Genomic DNA, 12,992 nt, shown 5'->3' with positions numbered 1-12,992 from the left:
TATATCGTCACATGACCAATTTATAAATTGCGACGTTGCGATATTTGATAGCCTTCCACCCATGGCGCATCATAGTTCACAAAAGAGACAAAATTCGAAAAGTATGAAGATGTGCATACTTCCCCATTCAAACTTTGGACACATTCTCTGAACGTTTTTTGTACTAATTGGGTTATTTATGGCAAACAAAACATATAATCTACACTATTAAGTCATAAAGATAGCGTGAAAGATACCGTTTTCGGCTATCTCGGTTATCTGACGTCTTCGATAATAAAATCAAGCGGCTATTCATCGAAGATAGGATAATACTCGCTTCAGATTAACCTACTTATGAAAATGTAGACAGTGTCACCAGCGATGAAATTTATCCTGCGTCTTCATGGACAGAAATTTCTCGACAGATGGATATGCCTAGATTTCCTCTTTGAGACACTTGAAAGTTTGATTAGACGTTATATATAGTCTTTGTTGAGAAATATTCTCATTACGAACTCGCTCATCAGCTTATCAGGCAAATTTCACTCCAACCCCAGTCCGGACAAGAGCTAATATTCCTTCTCCAGCTGTGAAAACGTCGCCATTAGATTTACCCAACCAAATCAAAATAAGTACAAAACACGTATAACGCTACTGTAAACGAACCACCCATTGGTTTACTTTCCGTTGTCATTTTTCAAAATTTGCCAATAAGTAGTGATTCTATCCCCGAATGTGTTCCGTACGCTCTTATTAATTACCAAGTGTATTATTTGAACGTGACTATTGTAGCGTTAGACCGTAAAGATTCGATTAGTCCATTAGCCGCCATAAAAAAAAACGCTGAACGCATCAAAACTGATAGGGAATCATTTGAAGGGATAATTGTCGATTAGTCTTCATTTTGAACTCCGTCATCAGGGTTTAATTGTTAGAATGATAGCATGCATGACGATATCACTTTTCGATTATTTGCTACTTCATAACTTGTTCGCACTGTAGCGACGCCGACGTCAAATTAATATTTTGAAAAGAAGGCATGTTTGTAAATTTAGTTAGTATATGACCCCAAATGTTTTGTGTTTTTTGTGCTTTTGCTGGTGACTATGTCTTTGACCGGACGGAGAAATATTATTAACCAGACATAAAAATAAGAGTCGCAGTTATTCTGATATTTATTGCTTTGATTGTATGGGGCAAGGAAAAGACTTCTTAAAGGACCTCTGATAAGTTAAGTCTAACTCCGGTTAATTCACACACTCTTGATATTCAACAAATCATATCTGCTCATCCTTTGCGCCGCTACTTTTATAGAAGTTTTATGGTGACACGGAAGTTAAAGCAGCGATGCTTCGCACGTAAGGCTCTAAATCCCTGTCGTCCATCATTAATTGAATCATCATAAAGGTTCTTAGTTTAGTCAAGCATGGTTTCGCCAGCTTTAGTGAAATATACGGTCTGTGCAGCGAAAGCTCTGAAGTTTTACTTCGGTGCAGTGGTGACTTTGTTTAGCGTGTGAAGGAGCTCGTAATATCGAAACTTGCTCACGCGAGAAGGATCAGGTGCTTCCTATCAACTGAGAATTAATTTTTATTATACTGTCGATAACACTTCTGACTTTAACGCTTTGTCTGAAGAGAATATATCGGATATCAGATACGCATGCGTGATGCTGGCGGTCTTTCTGAACTGTAACCCTAAAAAGCCTTTCTTGTGTACGGAACAGGTCGACCGGCATATTCACTGAACAATCAATTATCATGGTATCCGTTTTTATACGCGATTCACGCACATGAGAAAAAAGTCGCTAGTACATGTAGCATAATCATTACAGTTCCACTGATCTAACTCCTGAAGTATTAGAGTACATTAAAAGCGTGTCTTTGCCGTTAAACATTTTCCATATAAGTTTCTCGAGCTGCGTAACTTTGTTTTCATTATATTATCTCCGAATTTACGTAGGCTAGGCCTGTTGTGGTGTGGTTGGTATGTATGTATGTATGTATGTATGTATGTATGTATGTATGTATGTATGTATGTATGTATGTATGTATGTATGTATGTATGTATGTATGTATGTATGTATGTATGTATGTATGCATACATGCATGCATGCATGTATGTATGTATACATGCATGCATGTGTGTGTTAACAGCTCAAGTCTACATGATCCTTGTGTAAAACACTAAGTAGACATTTGGTGAATTTTGTTTCGGCTACGATTTTAGTATTCTGTACAATCTACTTCCAATTTTTTAAAATGTCAGACAAATTAATGTCCTTAAGATGCAGTGACGTCAATGTGACTTCTAAATGTCTTGATGGTCTGTAAAGCAGTGGTTCAGTGTACCAATTATCATTACTTGATAGATAATAGAAACCCTTCCCAATGACCCATCTTTCGTACATGTGAAAAAACCTACATTTCTACAAGAATATGCAGGAATGGATATCTATCCCAAATTTCTAATGGCACTTTCGGAGACTACGCCTCGGGAATACGACGTTGCCTTGTGACCACCGATATCAGTAAAAGATATAATGTGAACTGTGAAGAATCGCTTGTTAAAAGATTGCTATACGCTGTTTTGATAACGTTTAAACTAATACTTTCTTAATATCAATATTTAATGACATAAGATACTGTTAAAAACTTCAATGACGCAAATGTTTAGATAACGAGTACACTTATGCCATCTTCATATAAATAATTTATAAATCATACATGAGAAAACCAATCTCTTTTTTTGTTTTCTTTTAATTTACATCTATCGAAGGGGGTTCTTTACGATTAATAGTATACGTGATTATAATAGGTATACGAATATCGTCACGTCTGTCTGTGTTCGGTTTGTTGTCAACTCTGGACGGCGAAGTGGAACCCATGATAGGTGACGAAGCAGGAACTTTTTAATGCAATTATTTGAGACATTGTTAAACTTACTTGGTGGCAAGGAACGAATTCAGTGCATTTTCGACAGGATTGGAACTTACAAATTACGGCACCAAGTCACCTGGCGAAGACACCACAGTCAAAATCGCTCCTTGAGAACTCATCATATCACTTGGTTTTTAAGTTATCTTGGCTGGAAATTATGTGAAAAGGTCTTCCAACAATAGCTGATTTGTTCCACAAAGCAAGACTCAACAGACACTTACAGCCGTGCGATCTTATTGGGACTTGTCTTCATTTCCAAGAAATGCGTATTTTCTGAGTAAAACAAGCATTCAATTCGATATGAAGGACAGTTGGCCCTGAGGTAAAATACAAATTGGCTTTATCCCTGGGGTGCGTTTTTATTCATTCTGACATCACCTAGGGCCCCTCAGATACACACTGATGAAGGTCGTTCGCGCCTCTGGGTCACCGTGCAAATGTTGGTTAAACAAATACCCGATATCTAACGATATCGGATATCGGAAGAGGTCGTCAATTCTTTTCTGAAACTCAACCCTTCTAAAGCCTCTGGTCCAGATGGCCTGAAGGGTAGAGTCCTCAAAACATGTGCCTATCAGTTAAGTCACGTATTTACTCGTTTATTTCAACTGTTTTTGAACACCCACTTTGTACCCCGATCATGGAAATTATCCACTGTGATCCCTGTCCCAAAGAAACCACACCCAAAACAACTAAATGATTATCGACCGGTGGCCTTGACCTCGATACTTGCTAAATGTATGGAAAGGTTGGTCAGTAACAAGTTGACGGCATCTGTGGCTGATCGCTTGGATCCATTACAATTTGCCTACAAGCCCAGAAGAGGGGTAGAGGACGCTAGTCTAATGTTAGTAAATCTAATCGCTGACCATCTTGAGCATCCAGCCAATTATGTACGCATTCTTTTCATGGATTTTTCGTCCGCGTTTAATACAATACAACCACATCTTTTGATAAAAAGACTATTGGATTTAGGCGTTAATCATTCTATCATTCTCTGGATAAGGCAATTTTTAAGCGATCGACCTCAACGTGTAAGTTTAAATGGTGCAATGTCCGATGAACTAACGTTGAATACTGGTGCGCCACAAGGTTGCGTCCTCTCGCCTGTACTCTTTTCAATTTACACGAACGAAATCATGTTATCGGATAATTTGTTGACTTTGCTGAAGTTTGCTGATGACATGGCACTAGTTGCCAGATTAAAAGGCGAAGTATCCTTGTCACGCTACTTTCCTGAAATTAATCGCCTGTGTTCATGGTTCAAAGACAGTTTTCTTACCTTAAATATCAAAAAAACGAAAGAGTTGGTTCTTAATAATGGCAGAAAGCTAGAAAAAGTAGAATCTGTTACCATTGACAACCAACAGGTTGAAATAGTATCATCATTTCCATATCTAGGGTCCATAGTAGACCAGAAGTTAAGTTTCAAAGAGAATACAGACAAAATTTATAAGAAGCTCACCAACGAATATTTATTCTGAGGAAGCTAAAGAGTTTCAATGTTAGCAGTCACATCCTTGTTTCTGTGTATCGTTGTTGTATTGAAAGCATTCTAACTTATAACATTGTCACATGGTTTGGTCATATTTCTGTAAAGAGAGAATGCGACAACGAAATTGTAAACATATGTAGTCGACTTGTCGGGACAAAGTTAAAAGATCTTGGAGAACTGTATACTTATGCTCTTCGTAGGAAGGTTATCCATTCTTGGTGATAAATCTCACCCATTGAATGACAAGTTTCAATATCTGCCTTCGGGACGCCGTCTACTTGTGCCCAGGGCTAGGAACTTCAAGAATCTTTTTAGAAGTCATTTATACCGTCAGCAGTTGCTGTTTTAAATATGAATATGTCTGATTCCATCCGGAGAACCAGAGCAAACACCATTTTAAGTAGGAACTTTTAATATAGTGTTGTGTTTGTCTGTAACTATTGTATTGTTTTGTATGGTGTTGTCCGTATTTGGTGTTTTTATAGCGGTCCTGATGTTTAAAGACAACTTTCATGTTTTTATGGACAATAAAGTATATCTATCTATCTATCGATATTTGAAATTGAAAATGGCCATCATCTCTGTATTATCTCTCTGGAAGAAAATACAATTCCTGATTTCACAAAATTAATCCGGTGAAAACTTTATTTATTCCATTAACTTTAAAATAAGCCCTGCAAGTGGTAGATCAAAAGATTATTGTAAAAGTTTGAGAGTCTGAATATCTGTCCCATAGGATAGTACGTTGATATGAAAGAAGAGTACACGATGCCAGCATTCTTTAGGTTTGCTAACCCATTGTAGTCGAGGTGCATTCAGTAAAGTTAAAAAGCAATATGTATGGCTCTACGCAGAACAGAACTTAAGAGTGCCATTTCTTTACATGTAGTACTGTTATAGCTTTAAGCTGCCATAGATGATTAAAATGGCCACTGAAGTTACGTTGGGTATCTAGAACAAACAAGTTCGAGGGGTTGCTAACTTTCCCAAAGTGCATTGCATTTGAACACCGATATATCTTTAGAAACCTGGTAATCTGTACAAATGTTCGATAATGTGTACGCCGACGCAATTTTGACATAAATACTTAATGACACAGGGAAAGTAACCGTCACTTAAACTCAACATCACTGATTTATACGTGCCCAAAGTAAAACATAACTGTTTGAAGTAAGTCAGTGTTCTTTCGCTGTTCCCAGATGGCGTATAGTTGATTAACAGAGCTTGATTGATGAATAGGCGCAATTTGTAAAATTGGAACGAATTGAAAAGAAACTTCAGAAATCCTAGTATTGACAATTCTCTGTAAAGCATTAGCTGTATACCCTTAAGCGAATCTAGAGTGCAGGAGCCATAACTATATACTTAGCCCCTTTTAGCGAATGGGATTTCATACCACAGTATGGTATTTAACAGATTAGTCGATTGATATATCAATTGAAGGATATGTCAATCCCTTTAAAGATTTTCTTTTCCACGCTTGTAGGCATATTTGAACGCCGCCTGTTAAGCATGCACGTACGCATAGATGTCGCGAGGGTCACTGTGGAGAAGGGATCTCTCGAAGTAATCATAACTTTGCTGCGTATACACGTTGATGGGAAATCGCTTTAAATGCCAACTACAGTCTTTAAGAGTACGTATGGTATATTCTGGAAAGCGTTCAATCTTGCGAAGGGGTGGGAGAGGCATTAAGATGATTTTGTGTAACTTCAATATTTGCGTCGAATCTTCATTTCTTGACTCTTTAGAGTGAAGGTGTTATAGTAGTCCAGTATTTCACCATTTATCTCTAATTTGTCAGAATGACTAAGAAACATAATTGAACCGAGGCAATTTTCTGAGTACGGCCTCTGAGATATATAACAAACTTCTTAAATTTGTGTTCAAATTTTCCTCAAGGAAATTTGAACCGTTCTCTTTTATAATCAAGAATGCAAGTCTGGTGTTACTGTCCACTCTATGGTATGAGAGAAACAAATTATATATAATCGTATCGATATTTGAAATTAAGCATGCCATATCTTTGTTGTATTGGGTAAAAGCATCTCTTGATTATCAGAAAAAGAAGACAGTAAAAAACTTCGTTTGCTCAACAGGCTGAAAATCAGTATGTCATCGTAAAACTTGGAACGTACTCTACTTTAACCAAGACGTTTGGAGTCATTAGACACTCATAACGCCGTACGCGAGTCAGTGCACGATGATAACACCTGCTCTGCTAGTAATTTGCGTATACCTATGCTAGTCACCGTTAGTTTAATCAAACGACAAATTTCTTGGGTAAGTTGTAATGCGACGGACAATTTGCCATCCATAAAGGTAATTCGATCGATTTCGAGGGAACTACATAACTTCACGTGTTCAGATTGCTTAAAAGAGTTTCCGTTCAGAATGCTAAACAGAAGCAGTGTAATGCATTGATAGACAAGGATGATGCACTGTTGCAAAGGCTCGGGACACTGTTACTGTCTTTTGAAGTTACCATTCATATCTTGTTTCCCAGCAGTCATTGATTCTTGTGGTTGAAATGTTCCTTTTTATCTTCTGTTTCGCCATGACTTCACAATTGTCAATCGTTTAAAGGTTTAGTTTGAAGGAGACAGGGTTATATTGACAACATTTTTTTGAAGTTTCAAAAACCTACCTTTTATCTTGGCATTCACCTACAGTACATTTTTCAAATAATTTTCTTGCAGATTTGAAGTTAGCGTTGGTTCTTCGGTCATTACTGCCTTACGACAAACCTTCAGATGTTGTCGATGCTTCGAGGACAAAACCTACCTCATTTAAAGGGCATCACGGGAAGATGTACATTTGACCGAAACATCAGCCTTCTGTGAATATGTCTCCTCGAACAATATCATGAAGCAAATTTTGGGAAGTGTACTGTGCCCGAGGAGTAATGGTGCCATAGGAAGGGCAGACACATAATGTACTGCGGTTTTGACCTCCTTATTTCGTCTCTTGTAGACTATTGATTTGGAATATTGATAAAATGTAGACTATTGACCCCTGTTTGACTAGTAGCTTCTAGCTCAACTTTGACCCCTAAAACGCACTTTCGACCTATCATTTTGTGGGAAATGTATAGTTTTGACCTGTATATTCTGCTGAAAGATAGATTTTGACCCCTATTTAGCAAAATTTTGCAGTCTAAGTGGTTCTGCCTTGTAATTTGAACTCTCTACGGTACGCCTGTATCAACATCGAAAGTGAGTGTCTCTCCTTGACGTTACATCTGGACAAAAGCCATTTTCTTCCATGACATGTACACTTGGCGCAAAAGATCGACATAACAGTTGCAAAATTGTTTTCAAACAATAGATCCTTTAACGATACCTTCTCGACAAACAGTATGTTGTAGACCCTTGGATTGAGTATTTTTGACGTGAAAGGTTGGCATGTAACTATGTATCTATATCAGAGATACTCGCAGGTAATTTTTTTCTTTGGCGGTACTCGTAGGTTTTCCCAATACCATCCCCAATTGGTCATTACCTGCAATTGGAGGCCATTGCTCACGTGACAACTTCTCCCTCATAACCAGACGCCATATTGTCCTGAATCGTTCGTACTGTATCTGGACTGCTGATAGGAGATGACTCCCAGGTTACCATCATCCCGAACAAATTGATGTCCCTCACAGGTTGAAGATATTGGCCGCGTTTGCAAGTCTTATTTCCTGTCATTTAAGACAATAATCTCCTCTTATCTACAAGCACGATTGAACAAGACATTTGATACAATTACTAAGGTAATATATCTAGCTTGAAGGTGAACAACGAGATCCTATGTTTTTTTTTATCCCATTTGAATTCGGAGGTAGTTCCACTGTTCACGGCTTAACGTCCATTAAAATGTCTGTTATCAGAGACAAACGATTTCGTAGTCTAATCATGTTTCTCAACAACCTACATTCACAAGTGAATGCAAACAGAAACAGAAAACTAGTTCAAAATTACTTCGTGAACTCTACAAGGTGTGGAGGGTCTCAGTCAGAAAAATGTAACAACTTAGCCAGATGTTGAACCGCTCTTTTTGAGAGTGGGGATTTGGCCGATCAGTTGTCTGTTGCTTCTCCGCTAGGTGACTGGCTGCCGTATGTTGTGAGCTCTAACCGTATGTACTCAGAACACATTGAGATGTTATATTTTCATTATATCATAAACTTTGCTTTCTAAAATTACTATAATGAATTCCATAAAGTCAGTGCATACCTATTATATGCCGACAATAAATACAAAGTAGTATTTGTGGTATTTATCTTTCCGTATGTTTAATGTTTTGTTTAAGATCCATATGACCAAAAATATCTTACAGTCTCTTCAACAGACTTTGGTCGAAGGCTCCCCGAGTTCTCGGAGAATGGAGGCGCTCTCGCCATCAACGCCAAAAACGTCAGCGTTACGAACACAGAAGACAGTTGATTGTGTTGTCACGTCAAGTTATGAGCTCTTACAGTTCAAAACTTGTCTCACTAACTTGATGATCCGCGCATTCAAGAAAACCAGGGGACAATTTATGTTAGGCAACTCTACAACAAAACGACAGTGTCGAGAAATATTCACTAAAGAAAATAGGTCTATATACGTGGCAGCACCAAACCTGGTACGTTACCTTTATGAAAGATACATTCTTTTGCAGTGCTTCCGAAACTTTATGTTATGCAAACGATTGCGCATAAAATGGTCTGTAATCGATATTTTACGACACTGATACCACGTTTACACATATCGCAGTGGTTTCAATGGAATTAGAATATGGCGCCATAAATATATATTGAGAAACATGTTTTTTCTATTTCTTTAAATTTGAATATATCCCATGATTCATAATGATTTGTACCATCAGAGATTCTTCGGGGACGTCTACCATGTCTCCCATGTGTTGACAAATTCATAGACTAGTCACAGAAATTCTGAAAACGTACTTTTAATCACACCGCTCTTCTCAATTTCCATTTTGAATTATTAGGGAAATTATGCTTGATTGACTGAGGAGATAGCACTTTTGTAGAATTCTCCAATGATTTTATCCTCATGCCACACAGAATAATGTAATGGAAAGTAGGGAGACTTCTTGCACCTGTTTTATAAAACGAAAAGATATTGATCTTACCCAATGGAAAGCTTTTCTCAGACAATAACCCCGTCAGTTTGTCATAACTTGAATAGCTTCCCAAAAGTATGGCACTTATAGTACCTGCAGAATGTGACTTTAATGGTTATTTAAGGGAGCGTCCAGTTATTATGGCCGGGGGGTGGGCCGGCAAATTCTTCCTGCGCATCAGTCAAAATAAGTGAACCCCTACCCATTGCACCAAAAAATTGATAAACCCCTTTTAAGATGAAAAAAAATTCATGAACTCCCCCCCCCCCCCCCATTGCTTTAGTAAAGCTGCACACACAAACACCTCGAGGGATACAATCCCAAAAAAAGATTCTCAGATTTTTTAAAAATGACTCTCCTTACAAACTCACAAGGTTCAATGTTCAAATTTCCCCTTCTAATTTGCTATAATGTTGAAATTACCCCTCAAAAGGAATGGACAGAAATTACAGGTGGTTCGCAATATTTTTGAGCAAGTGTGCGTGTTCATTTCAGTTTAAAATTTTACACAATATCCTGTATACGAATGCTAGACTGAGTAAAATGAACATACCCACAGTTGATAATGCTCTTTGTTCTTTCTGCAAGAACAAAGAAGAAACTTTACTCCATATTTTACATGATTGTCAACATGTGCAACTATTTTGGGAAGCATTTTTCATGTTATGGGGACAAAAATTAAAATTGAGAGTAAGACCAAAAATATGGCAGATCATACTAGGTGATCCCAAACTTTCTAGTATTGTGAATTTCCTACTGCTTATTGGTAAAAGGTACATTTATATTTGCGTTTGTAAAAAGACCTTGCCTAACTTTACAGCATACAAAAGATTTGTGAACTCTATACAAAAAACTGAGTATCACATTGCCTTGAGAAAAGATAAAATTTTTGCCCATAATAAAAAGTGGAGAATTTACAGTACTAATATCCACCAAGACCCTAGCACAACAGACATACACAATAATGATGTATGATCACTACTTTAGTGATTTCTGTAATGTTTTTTTTTTCTCAGATTTAATGAGACATGTATTTGAAAATTTTTGATAACTCCAATAAAAACGTTAAAAAAAAAAAAAAAAAAAAAAAAAAAAAAAAAAAAAAAAAAAGTGTGCGTGTTCAAACTTTGATATTTGGACCTAATTGATAATCAGCTGTTGATAATGTTGATTCACTATACAAGGTAGTGTATGAGAAAACTATGTAATACTTTTTCAATACAAAACTATATCTATGCATTATAGATATTTGATTATTGACATAAATGTACTTAATTGGAATAGAGTTGTTACAACTGGTATGTGGACAAAAATATGACTTTAGAATTTCACCAAAAATGTTCATCCTTATACATGAAAGTCTATCATAAAATTGTGAATAATTTTTTTTCAATGAAAAACTTGTTATACTTGTGCATATACAGACGTTGAATAATTAACATAATTGTACTTGATTAGAATATGATGGTTAAAGGTGCATATTATGTGTACAAGAAATCTGACAGATGTTGACAACAATAATGATATTGGAATTTCACCTAAAAGTGTTATTTAACTTTTCATGGTACTAGTAGTCTACAGGTAACTGTTAAACAATTTCCCTGACAAAACTTGTTATATCTCTAATATGTACGACATAGGAATTGTTCATTACCCTCAGTGAGCTAAATTTACAATAAGACAAGCCTTAGAGTTGCCAAGAAAAGATGTTCATGTGACAGATAATTATACTTTTGTTCAGATTTATAGTTATGTGACTTCAGAAAATGAAATCATGCAGCGAATCATTTTTATCTCCCAGAATATTTCTGAACACCGAAACTGCTTTTTAACGGGACGGATGCTTTGAAAATTAAGTGACCCCCCTCTGAGCTGTTTAAAAAATACATGACCCCCCCCCCTCCTTTGCAATTTCCAAATTTAAGGTGAACCCCCCCTCTGGATTTTGCCGGCCCACCCCCGGCCGTAATAACTGAACGCTCCCTAATAATCAGTTTGAGATTTATACTGAACTATCTAAATATACTTTAACTAAACATTATTAAAGAATTGTTTATTTGCTTCACATTATTGCTGATATGTAGAACAGAAAAAGTTATAAGAAAAGTAGCCTTCATTGAAATAAATCAACCAGAATTGTAGGCAATTTATTGTACCATGAGATTGCAGTATGGATATGGATGAGGCCCTAACCTGCCGCCTATGCTCTACTATGCTCATGAATATTAATAGTAAGATGGTACTTGCCCGATCACACTGAGGGCTGTACCAACTGTGCCGACGAAAAGAATTAGTTAAGAGCCTCTTTATTTTGATCAACATCTTGACCACAAACTAAAAGCACGCTATCCTTTATAGATTAATTTATGCGGCATCTTTGAGATGAGACAAGACTACAAAAAAGGTGGTAGATGGTAAATGTGTAATTTATACTGAGACATGGTGCGTTTTTACAATCAGAAATGTATTAGTTTTCCGTGAGTCCCGTAAGTCCATATCCCCCTACTCGTTAACGATGTTCAACCTACGGCAGAAACCGAGACCAACTGAAAAGTGGCTCATAATTGACCGCGTTGCAGCCAGTAGCAGAAAGTGACAGGCGAGCAGTGAGGGCGCTCGCCATTTCCATGACAGGCAAAGAAAATATCGCCGACCGGGTAAAAGTAATTAAGCAACAACAAAAAGTTGACGAACTTAACAGATACTAAGGAAAGTTGACCATTTGTTTCTGCAAGGTTGTGTTTTCCTAATTCACATTTCACAGTTAAATTTAATGCGGTACTTATACTAATTCGGCATATTTCGTCCATTACATTTCACCAAAGATTAGCTTCTTCTCAAAACTGTTATTATCATAAAATCACGGGACGCTCGTAAAAACAATGCTAAAGCCATGCCTGCCTACAGTGTGTGAAAATTTTTAATTTTCTTCATACTAAAGACATTAATTTTATTTTTTTTTATTTTCTTCTTTCTAAAGACATTAATTTTGAAATTATATATATTTTTATATTTGACTGTTTATAACGCTCTGCAGTAGGATCGGGCACTGTAATTTCCCATGAGGACATCAACATATACGCACACACAATATATATATATATATATATATATATATATATATATATATATATATATATATATATATATATATATATATATATATATATATATATATATATATATATATATATATATATATATATATATATAAGTATACAGATGTCCTTTTCGGAAATTACAGTGCTCGATGCATAAGAAGAGCGTTATGAATAATAACACAAAATTACGTCAAGTACAAAGTAATCTGTTATTTAAGATCCATGCATCCTGCAATCATCAGACAGAATGCATGGAACTCACCTGAGGATGACCTCGACGCAACAGAGGACAGTACCAAGTCCGTCACAAATTTCATGGTCAGTGATTTTCTAATATGTCAATGAGGAAAAGAAGGTACATATTTT

Source organism: Ptychodera flava, chromosome 17 (genome assembly GCF_041260155.1).
Source record: "Ptychodera flava strain L36383 chromosome 17, AS_Pfla_20210202, whole genome shotgun sequence".
Classification (NCBI taxonomy): domain Eukaryota; kingdom Metazoa; phylum Hemichordata; class Enteropneusta; family Ptychoderidae; genus Ptychodera; species Ptychodera flava.
This window is presented reverse-complemented; position numbering follows the sequence as displayed.